This window comes from Tiliqua scincoides, chromosome 2 (assembly GCF_035046505.1).
Source record: "Tiliqua scincoides isolate rTilSci1 chromosome 2, rTilSci1.hap2, whole genome shotgun sequence".
NCBI classification, from domain to species: domain Eukaryota; kingdom Metazoa; phylum Chordata; class Lepidosauria; order Squamata; family Scincidae; genus Tiliqua; species Tiliqua scincoides.
The window spans coordinates 135,482,242-135,494,451 of NC_089822.1; positions in this window are offsets into that span (position 1 = coordinate 135,482,242).

Genomic DNA, 12,210 nt, shown 5'->3' on the forward strand with positions numbered 1-12,210 from the left:
CTGGCGACTGGATGTACAACCAACACTACCAAAGGGAAGGGCCCATGCTGAGCAGCCCTGGCCCAGCCCAGCCCAAGAACCTGCCAACCTATTTGTCAGGGCCTCTATCTTAGACTCCCAGGGGAGGCAGCTGAATCCAGCCCCTCCTCATCCACCCACCCCAGGCCTTGGCAGTGATACGCACACAGAGCAAGCTGGACAGAAGTGGAGTCTGTGCTGCCAGGTCTCACTCCAGTTTCTGCTCTTGTTCCAATGATGCCCTTGGACTCGAACTCAACAGAAGAGCTGCCAGGAGAACCTTCTGGAGTGTCAAGTGGAGGCAAGGGTACTGCCTTCTTCTGACTGCCTGTATGTTCCTCCATCTGTCTCCACCCTGCTCCATCCCCCCCCCCCCCAGCAATCATGGCTTGGAGGGGCAACCATCTTGTGCGAAGTCTTTTCATCCAGATGCCAAGAAGAACCTACTGGATCGTCCGCCAGGCTATTCCCCGTGGTGGTCCGTTTGTAGGGGCTGCTTTGCCTATCCAAAGGAGGTGCTGCATCAACTCCCACCCCCCTCCCTCCTCCTTTGCTGTGTGTTGTGGGAGGACACAGTGAGGACTTTTCCTGTAGCAAGACTATGACTTGACTGAATTGCAAGGGCCACTGAAATAAGACATGTTACTATCTGCTTGTCTCATCCAACTTTCAGTTTTCCCATTTGGTCCAGCCTAGATTCTTCTCCAGGTCTGAGCCTTGTCCCCACTGTATGAGAGAGGCAGGTGAATGAGTGGGGGATGAGCTGTTCCAAAGGTTAGAACATTAGCTTTATAAGTCCCCTTCCCTCACCCCTGTGCATGTTCTTAAGAAGTTGTGTGGAAGAAAAATCTCCCGTGTTAAGGTTCAGGGGAAGTCTGTCATTTCTAAGAATTCTCAGTGAGGTACACAACGAGATTGCTTCAAACAAGTTTCACCATGGTGTTCTTCAACTGCTGAAGGAGAAAGTAGCCTATATTTGATGTGGGGGGTTTTCACAGTGGCTTGTTGATCTTCAGCTGAGAGCCACAGGCGGAATTCCTCTGCTATTCCTCTAGCTCAGGGGTGCTCAATAGGTGGATCGCGATCTACCAGTAGATCGCGAGGAAAAATGAGTAGATCGCAGAGTGCTGACCCCCCCCCCTTCAGGTGCCTCTGGGAGGAAACGCCGGGAGTAAGGCCCATTGTACTCAATGGGGCTTACTCCCAGGTAAGTGTGGCTAGGATTGCAGCCTCACAGCCTAATCCTAGGCATGTCTACTCAGGAGTAAGTCCTGTTATACTCAGTGGGGCTCAAGGTACACCAACATACATTGTACACATAAATGTTATATGTTATGACGGCGCGAACATTGTAAAAAAAACTCTGGTAGATCTCCGGGCCTTGCTGGGTTTCAAAGTAGCTCTCGAGCCAAAAAAAGTGTGAGCACCCCTGCTCTAGCTGCACGGAAGTGAAGGAGTGATACAGACTAGCTGCTGTTTGCTAAACATTGCACCTAGGCTTGAAAGAACAAAGGGGTCCTGTAGGTCACAGTGATCGTCCTGCTGAAGCGCAGTGCACAAACTCTGTTGCACCTTCATTTCTCTGGGCTGGCACTTCTCCGCCAGTAGTCTGTTGGCAATGATGTTCTACTGCCACCATCAGAAACTGCAGAGCATTTCTCAGCCAATGTCTACTAAGGATTAAAAGCATGTCACTCTTATGCATTGCCAGCACAGATAGAATAAAGAGCAGCTCAGGGAAACGAAGGTGTCTCTCTCAGAAGTCTTGGCAGGACAAGTCCCCAGGTTTCACCTGCTGTAGAAAGTCTTGCTGAAACCCCAGGTCCTGTTTTGCAACCTCCATGTTAGACAACTTGATCGTAAAGTGCTGAGGTCTCCGATTGTGCCATGGAGTGTCCTTCAGCCATTGATTGCATGAGCAAGCTGGAGTAGTACTTACTTGGAAAAGAAGCTTTTGCTGGTGGGGGGGTGGAAGGCTTGAGTGAAGCAAGGGAAGGGAAGAGGAGGATGAAGATGGTCTGGGCTTCTTTTGTAGTATTTTATTTCTGGCCTGCCTTGGCCAACCACACAGCCTGTTCATGGTGCCCAATCTCAGCAAGGTAGAGATGACAGAGCAACAGTGGTGGTTAAAACATGCCATGAAGAATAGAGCGGTGAGCCTTTCCTCTCTGTTCCCAACTCTTACCCCTAGATAAACTCCATTGAAAGAAAAATCCAGAGATAGTTCAACCACACAGTCTAACCATGAGAATGATACTACCATTGGTGAACTAGGGGACATGGTCTTATTGAGGGAGGGGAGGCTCGCCCCATATTTTGTTTTACAAAATGAATCTGAAGACAGCTGGTCCACCCAGCTGGATGCTGAGAGAAGGTGAATGGCTGACCTGGGATTCCATCAGCAAAAAGAATTCCCTTGTGCCGTTGTATTTGGATACTGCTTGATATGGTTGGCAACCAGGGCGATGTCCCTTCATACCACCTCTTCTCTTTGGTGGTGGTTACATCTCAGCATTCTCCATTCCCACAGAATTCAGCTGGTGCTGGCCCAGACTCCAAACAGCCAAGTCAGTGTAGCCATGCGTCTAGGTCCTGCCATGGGGCAAGGAATTGGACCTCCTGCTCCCTTCAAGCCTTATGAGCATAAAGAGGGGAGACTAGAGAAAAGTTCTGAATGATATCATCCTTTCAAGGGCTGAAGAAACATGCCCCTATGGAATCCAAGGTGTCCATCCTCAGACCCACAGCAGCTCCAGGCCTTGATGGTACCTGGACACCCACTGTTAAAACTGCCTCTTGGATTAAGGTGCCTCACTGGTGTTTGGAAGCTCTTTGGGGCAAGCTGCCAGATGGGGAAGGTGCCCATTTTTTGTTTTCACCGTTAGAGGAAATCAGCCCCTTCCCAGCCTGGGTCCCACATCTAGTGCCTGCCCCAGTCCCTGGGCACAGTCCAGCCTCTCTCCCAATATTAACCTAGATATGCTGAATGTGCAGCCCCCAGGGCCGAAATTCTCCTTATCTTTAAGAGCTTTTGCAATAAAGTCTCACCCTTTTTGGAAATTTTATTTTGAACTTTCTTGTTCCAAGGCTTGGTTTTGGTTTGTTGGGGGGGGGGGGGGGTTGTTTCTCCTTTATGCTTGGCCTCTCATTTCCAAAGACGCTGCAACTCTGCCACGGCCAGAGACTTTTCACTTACCTTTCCAGAAGATTCTTTGCTTTGAGGGGTTCTGCTGGTTTGCTTTGGTTTCTTTCATTTCAAAAGCTTTTGAAGATAGGGCTCAAATTTGACCCTTTTTTAAAATTTGTTTGTCCATTTTTACTACTTCATCCTCATTTTATATTTCTTATCTATAAAATATATGATATATATATTATTATATATATGTACATATATATATACACACACACACCTCTATATGCGCCATGTCAGTGTATATATACCCATTCAGTAGCATCAAAAGCCTTGATATTGTGCCATTTTTTTTTTCAACTTCCGATCTCTGAATGCCTTCAAGTGTATAAAGTGTTGAATTCTCTCTGGTATCTGTACTATGTACACATTTTCATAGGAAGCACAAGAAAGATGACAAATGCATTGTATATCAAAACTTGCTCCTCTTAACAATGATATAAAGGATGATATCAACCATGTAGATGTGGCCTTTTCCTCCTTAGCTGTACTACAGAGAACCACCATGGGACTTTTCCTTCTTTTATTTGGCTTTACTATGACAAGACTGTAGTAACCTAGGGCTGGTTTCCACTGCTGGTAGCAATCACTCATACAGTACAGGCTTGGCATGTTCCAATGCCAACTCTGACCACTGGGGCAAGCAATGGAGAGAAGAGAGGCGGCACACTTGACAAGGTGCACACTTTACCTAGGACAGCGGCCTCCAAACTTGGGACTGCTGCACACCAAAAAACCCACCACGGCGTGACTGCAGCTTACTGTTCCACAGGGGAGCCTGCTATCTTCCTCTCCTGTCTCCCCCAAATGTTGCTCCAGCCAGCTACGTCTGCCTGGAAATCCAGGTGCAGAGCCTGCTGGGGTGACAGAATGCAGAAGAGGCTGGCCGGCATGATGTCTGGGGGAGATCTGAGAGGAAGATAGCAAGCTCCCCTGTGGAATGGTAAGCTCTGTTCACGGGAAGGGTTTTCACAGGCACTGGATTTGGCCCACTGGCTGGTGTTTAACCCCGCTGAACTAGGACATGCAAGCTAAGTATTTTCTCATGCTGCCTCTGACCTTCTTGAGTGGCCCATGTGATACTGGGATAATAGAAACTTTGCCAGTCTTTGAACCTGGCAAATGTTCAACCTTATCGCCTTCTGGAACTGGCTGGCTGGCCTGTCCCAGATGTGGGGTTCCCATATGTCTTCTGATTGCACAAGACAGTGTAGAATGATATGGAGCAGACCCTCTCTCAGTCTATTTAACCCAAACAAAGCAACACTGCAGGACAGAAACACGGGAAATATATCCATTAATACAGTGGTCTTCAACATTTTGTGCCATGACCTCAAATAAATAAAGTATGAGACTGGGGACCCACCATTGATCCTGCTCCCCCCCCGGGACAGTATTCGCTCACCTCTGCCCAATTCACTGCCCATTCCCTACCCCCATAATGCCCTTCCTCTTCTGTTCACTATAACCAAATTTTCTCATCAGAGAGCAGAAAAGGTCACCATGAAGCCTAGCACTAGTGAAAGCCATTTTTGCACAATTGGTAAGAAACTGAGCAGGACTGGGACACAGTCTTCTAGTACCTGAAGGGATACACCAGTTGCCTCCTCCTTCACCTGGTGGTTAGTCCAGTGGCCTTCAACCTTCTCATTCCCATAAGTTGCTGTAACCCCACAACCGAGGCTTTGCAGATCACAACCCCAAGGTTGAAGAACACACATAAATAAATAAATGTTTCCTCTCTGTTTATATGCAGTTGGGTTATGATTGTGGAGAAAGGCCAGGCTGGTGCTCAAAATGATTGTATGAAGGACTGATTCAAAGCAAACTGCTGCCATGTGATCTCAGGCATATGAGAGGATGAAGATGTGTACCCATGTGCTGTATACACTATAGTTATCAACATTGGGTAGGAACAAGCTTGTAGAGGTGCGGTGTCCTGTTCAAATGGACCAAAATGATGGGTTGTGCCCAGAAGTTGCACAAAACCACCACCTTTGAAAATGCATACCAAACTGAGACTGCGCGCCCAAACCTATGCATGTCTACTCAGAAGTAAGCCTCATTATAGTCAATGGGGTTTACTCCCAGGAAAGTGTAGATAGGATTGTAGCCTGGATCAGTTATTCAGATACATTGCAGGCATGTTGATTTGGTCCCAAGAGACTGTGGGCACAATCCTAACCCACTTTCCAGCACTGACATAAGGGTAATGCAGCTCTAAGGTAAGAGAACAAACATTCCTTTACTTTGAGGAGGTTTCCATGAGTGCCACCCAACTGCAGGATGCAGCACATGACCCACTGGTACAGCTAAGCCAGTGTGGGAAAGTTGGTTAGGATTTGGGCCTCTGTTTCTAAACCATGCTCAGCTGATCACACCGGCTACCCAGGGTGATGGTCCATTCTATCAGCTCTGGTTCCCCATCTGTTAATGGGAATAAATACAGGCAACGATCTAGAAAGTGAAGAGGAATAATGTAAAAACAATTGGAACTGTAAAGAATCTTTACATATTCCCTCTCTCTTTCTCAGGAAGAATGTAAAGGCTGCACACTCCTTTTCTCCAGTGCTGCAGCACACATCCGTCTTTATTTTTTTAATGTAACACGACAGTGCAACATCACTCCCGTACTGCTGCTGAATCAGGGCCAGCACAAGCATTGTACAGCACTTCAGAAAACAATGCAGGCTTTTGCTGTGGTTTGGAAAGACCCCAGAGAGCAACCTGGATGCGACATAAGCACTTAGCTTTTGAACAGATGAGGTGGCTGCATTCAGGCCAAATCATAATCACCATCAAGCAACAAATGGATAACAAATGTTAACCTTTTGTTATCCATTCTGCCTTATGTGGATGTGCCCTGTGCAGATCCATCATCACATATTTTGTATGTTGGGTGCATAAGACAACATTCCCAGAAGAAGAGCCCCAGACTGTCAAGCCAACACCGCAGCTATCTGGTGTCATTAATGACTTTGTCCTCTGAATCTCCATTAACTGGGACAAGTGGTGCTGGGAATTAATTGCCTCTCTTACGTCAATGCATCAGTTAGATGACTAATTCAAGCAGCAGCATATCTATGAGGACAGTGTTAAGACCAGAACAGTCTAAAGATGACCACAGATGCAATGATTAATGGCAACCCATTAGGAGCTAAAGTAATTAAGTTTTCACTGTTTATCTGGGAGTGCATGAAAGCCAAGCACCTAGCAGATACTTGGCAGAAAGCTACAATCACCTTGGCAGGTCACAAGTCATATGCACTAGTAATACACAATAATCAGGATTATATGGATTTTTATGTGGCATGGTCAGTGTGTGAATGGTCCTGATTTGCAGGAGGGTGGCCTTCGACTCCATTTGGGCACTGAAGATCCTACAAAAATGAAAGGGGGAAAAGGCACACCAACAGCACAATCCTGTGAATGGAATTAAATAGGACTTAAGAATTAATTAACATTTTAATTAACAGTATTTATATACCGCTTTTCAACTGAACGTTCACAAAGCGGTTTACAGAGAAAAATCAAATAACTAAATGGCTCCCTGTCCCAAAAGGGCTCACAATCTAAAAAGATGCCAAGGAATACCAGCAGACAGCCACTAGAACAGACAGTGCTGGGGTGAGGTGGGCCAGTTACTCTCCCCTGCTAAATAAAAGAGGAGCACCCACTTCAAAAAGTGCCTCTTACCCAATTAGCAGGGGTAAGAACATAAGAACAAAAGAACAGCCCCACTGGATCAGGCCATAGGCCCATCTAGTCCAGCTTCCTGTATCTCACAGCGGCCCACCAAATGCCTCTGGGAGCACACCAGATAACAAGAGACCTCATCCTGGTGCCCTCCCTTGCATCTGGCATTCTGACATAACCCATTTCTAAAATCAGGAGGTTGCGCATACACATCATGGCTTGTACCCCATAATGGATTTTTCCTCCAGAAACTTGTCCAATCCCCTTTTAAAGGCATCTAGGCTAGATGCCAGCACCACATCCTGTGGCAAGGAGTTCCACAGAACGACCACGCGCTGAGTAAAGAAATATTTTCTTTTGTCTGTCCTAACCCGCCCAACACTCAATTTTAGTGGATGTCCCCTGGTTCTGGTATTATGTGAGAGTGTAAAGAGTATCTCCCTATCCACTCTGTCCATCCCCTGCATAATTTTGTATGTCTCAATCATGTCCCCCCTCAGGCGTCTCTTTCTAGGCTGAAGAGGCCCAAACGCCATAGCCTTTCCTCATAAGGAAGGTGCCCCAGCCCCGTAATCATCTTAGTCGCTCTCTTTTGCACCTTTTCCATTTCCACTATGTCTTTTTTGAGATGTGGCGACCTGAACTGGACACAATACTCCAGGTGTGGCCTTACCATAGATTTGTACAACAGCATTATAATACTAGCCGTTTTGTTCTCAATACCCTTCCTAATGATCCCAAGCATAGAATTGGCCTTCTTCACTGCTGCCGCACATTGGGTCGATACTTTCATCAACCTGTCCACCACCACCCCAAGATCTCTCTCCTGATCTGTCACAGACAGCTCAGAACCCATCAGCCTATATCTAAAGTTTTGATTTTTTGCCCCAATGTGCATGACTTTACACTTACTGACATTGAAGCGCATCTGCCATTTTGCTGCCCATTCTGCCAGTCTGGAGAGATCCTTCTGGAGCTCCTCACAATCACTTCTGGTCTTCACCACTCGGAAAAGTTTGGTGTCGTCTGCAAACTTAGCCACTTCACTGCTCAACCCTGTCTCCAGGTCATTTATGAAGAGGTTGAAAAGCACCGGTCCCAGGACAGATCCTTGGGGCACACCGCTTTTCACCTCTCTCCATTGTGAAAATTGCCCACTGACACCCACTCTCTGCTTCCTGGCCTCCAACCAGTTCTCAATCCACGAGAGGACCTATCCTCTAGTTCCCTGACTGTGGAGTTTTTTCAGTAGCCTTTGGTGAGGGACCGTGTCAAACGCCTTCTGAAAGTCCAGATATATAATGTCCACGGGTTCTCCCACATCCACATGCCTGTTGACCTTTTCAAAGAATTCTATAAGGTTCGTGAGGCAAGACTTACCCTTGCAGAAGCCATACTGACTCTCCCTCAGCAAGGCCTGTTCGTCTATGTGTTTTGAGATCCTATCTTTGATGAGGCATTCCACCATCTTACCCAGTATGGATGTTAGGCTGACCGGCCTATAGTTTCCCAGGTCCCCCCTCTTTCCCTTTTTAAAAATAGGCATGACATTTGCTATCCTCCAATCTTCTGGCACCGTGGCCGTTTTGAGGGACAAGTTGCATACCTTAGTCAAGAGATCTGCAACTTCATTCTTCAATTCCTTAATAACTCTTGGGTGGATGCCATCAGGGCCCGGTGACTTATTGATCTTTAATTTATCAATGAGGTCTTGCTCCCAGGTAAGCATGCTCCCTGCTCCCAGGTAAGCATGTGCTCCCAGGTAAGCAGGTATGACTTGCTCCCGGGTAAGCATGTGTAGGATTGCAATCCAAAATGGAACCTAGCTTCCTGGCTCATTCACATGCCTGAACAACCACAAACACAGAACTGTATGGTATTATGAAAACATGTTCACCCAGTCACAAAAAAAAGACAAGCTCACACAGACAATGTCACCCAGACAGACAGCAGTAGTCCCCCCAATCAGCTTAGCTTCCTCCACAGGAGTCTGCACTATCACGACAGACCTAGCCAATTACAATACATGTCCCACTTTTCCTCCAGAATGTTGTGATTATTGAGTTTCCCCTGTTTCCCTTCAGGGAAGCCCCAAAGGGAAGGGGCTTAATGGAGACACTTGGGAATCGATGCCATTGCTGAACAACCATATGGCCAGGCAGACAGGTGGGTGCACATATTGATCCATTTCTTTGGCTGATAGTCAAAGAACAACAGATTCTAGCTAGTCTGTTTGCTGAGACTGGCTCTCCAACCTACACAACCAGGTCAGAGGTCAGGTAGGGAAGCGCAGGTGATTGTGAACAGTGTTTCTCAGTCACTGGTATGGGTACCATCAGTGATGGTATCACTGAGGTGAATCACAGGCAGTGATTCAGTCAGAGGTGGTGTCTGGTGGTACTCACGGGACCCCTGGACACCTACCACCCAGAAGCAAGACAAGGAACACAACACAACAAACAGTGGTAGGAGGCTCGGCTCAGCGGGCAGTGCTCCAGAGCATGCTTTTCTATGCTTGAAAAAACCCTCCCATCTGTAATGGAAATGCCCTGCTAATTGGGTAAGAGGCACTTTTTCAAGTGGGTGCTCCTTTTTTAGCAGGGGGAGAGTAACTGGCCCACCTCAGCACTGTCTGAACTAGTGGCTGTCTGCTGGTATTCATTTGCATCTTTTTAGATTGTGAGCCCTTTTGGGACAGGGAGCCATTTAGTTATTTGATTTTTCTCTGTAAACTGCTTTGTGAACTTTTAGTTGAAAAGTGGTATATAAATACTGTTAATAATTAATAAATGCGCAAGATCCCTCAAGGAGACAGGAGGTAGTGTCAGCAGTGGCCCTTTTAAGGGTTAAGGCCTGGTATTTCGACAGAGGGTGTGCTGCATAGCTGCAGCCACTATAGGCAATGAGGTCCTCAGGAATAAAAGCAGCACCACCAGGAAAGGAAAAAAAGGTGTGGGTAGTAGAAGGAGGAAAGTTTGAGGAAAGAGACTGGATTAATGGACTGAGGAGCTAATGGACTACTGGAACTACTGATGGTGAATGGACTTTGGAGACTGCTGGAACAGACTGCTGGAGACACTGGAGATTTGTGTGGCTGCCATGCCCAAGACCCGCTGAGGACCAAGGTGCTGCTTAGTGGCGGGAGGAGCTGCTGACAGGAGAGGGGAAGAAGAACCTCTGCAGGTTGAACAGATGAACTACCCTGGTGGTGGGGTCCATCAGTGCTGCAGGGCAGAAACAGGGCCATTGTTGGGGAAAGAAGGGGAGCTAATTTGCTTAAAGTGGGCATAATTCTCTAAGTGAAGTTTGGACTGGGGATCTGGCAAAACACCATCCACCCTGAGGCTCACTGGTGTTTATCATGTTGCATCTGGCCTCCCAACCCAGAAGTAACTGGTGATGATGTCATCACCAGTTACTTCCCGTGGTATTTCAAATAAGTGGACCATGTGAAGTGGTACAGCGGAGTTCAAACACTGAGAAACTCTGGTCTAGAAGAGGTGGCTGGTTTTGCTGCGCCCTTGGTTCTGATACAAAGCAAACACAATTGAGTTCCTTTCCTAAGAATAGTCCACAGGATGTTCTGATGCTGCTTGCAAGAGCTTAGCAGAACACATGCCTTGCCTGCAGTGGCGTAGCCAACTTGTGCACTGCCCCAGGTCGTGCCATTCAACCTGCAATTACTTATAGTGTGACCAACTGGCTGTGCCAAGGAAGGCTCAAGGGGTAGGTTTGGCCATCCAAACCCAAACAAGGTTTGGCCATCCAAACCTTAGTTCCATAGATGGATAGGCAGCTATACCACTGCTTGGATGCAGAAATTCCAGGTTCCAAGCCTGGCATGTTCACATAGGGCTGAGAAAGAGCCCTCCCTGAAACCTGGGAGCACTGCTGTCAACCGGAGTAAGCAATCCTGAGCTAGGTGGACCGAGGGTCTGACTTGGCAAAAGGCAGCTTCGTATGTTTGCACTGAAGGTGCTGCTCATTTGATCATTCCTTTCCACCCTGCTCATGCTTTGCCTTTTTTGTGCTTTGTTTATACAGACACATACTTTTCCTAGCCTTAGCTCCTAGTTTTCCTTAGCCACACGCTTCAACAAAGTACAGTCACTTTGAACAGCGGGCAGGTACTGAAAAAATGAGACAGCCAGAAAATGTTTCACCAAGTAAAGGAATTGGTTTAACTGAAAGCCAAGTGTAAGATTAGTACAGTACATATGAGTATGAGGGAAAAGGGGAGAGGACATCATTGTCTATTCCAAAACACTTTGAAGAGCACCTGAACAGCATTGGGGCCACAGAAATTACCATCAACTGCAAAAAGCAGCGTTACTGGCAACAGCTTGCATCTTGCAACAATATTTATAACAGCAAAGCAGAATAAAAGTCAGGCATCCCAGGTCCTTGGGACAAACTTGCTGTCTGGATAAAACAAACCAGTCAATAACACTTACCTGATTGTGCAAAAATCTCATAATAAAAATATATTATAAATAATATTAAATTTAATAATAATTTAATAATATTAAATATTATATATTTATTAATTTATTTATGTATATAATATTAAATATTAAACATTAAATAATATAATTTTGTAATATGAAATAATAAACCACTTTGTAAACTTTTCATTGAAAGTGGTATATAAATACTGTTGTAGTATTATTATTAATAATGAAATAATAAGTGTGATTGCATAACTCAAATTGATTTTTTGTTGTGTATATATTTCAGCAATGCCAGTTTGAGAGTCAGTAGTACAGATGTTGTAACAGTAGAGTGTTGTGGTAAATTGGCTATTTTGCTGTGGCGAATGCAATCCCCCTCCCGCCCCATAACTCAAAAATTACAAGACACAGGAAATTTTTATTCACACCAGTGACTCTGACGTGTGAGATAATCTAGCATAGCAATTTTACTCCAGCTCTGAGATGTAGTGGTCAACCTCCAAAAACTGTGGTGGATCCACCCCACTGAAGAAGACACCAGGGGTTACCAGACCTTGCTGCTGCTTGTGAAGGCCCCCCACGGCAGCTGAAGCTTCAGGCCCCCAAAGTGTGGGTCCCGCACTGCTCCCTGGTTCATGTGCTTCTCTGAAAGGCTTCAGACTAGGCACACTTCCTATGAAAGAGCGTCTGTTCCTGGAGTCAGTGCAGAGAGCTAGCTTGCATGCGGGTCCCTCATGCAGCCAGTGCAGCCAGTGCACTGTTACTCGGAAGTAAGCGCTACTGAGTTCAATGGGGCTTGCCCCCAGGTAAAGACCACGTGGAGCGTCGCAGCCTCAAGACCTCCCAGGTGCAATT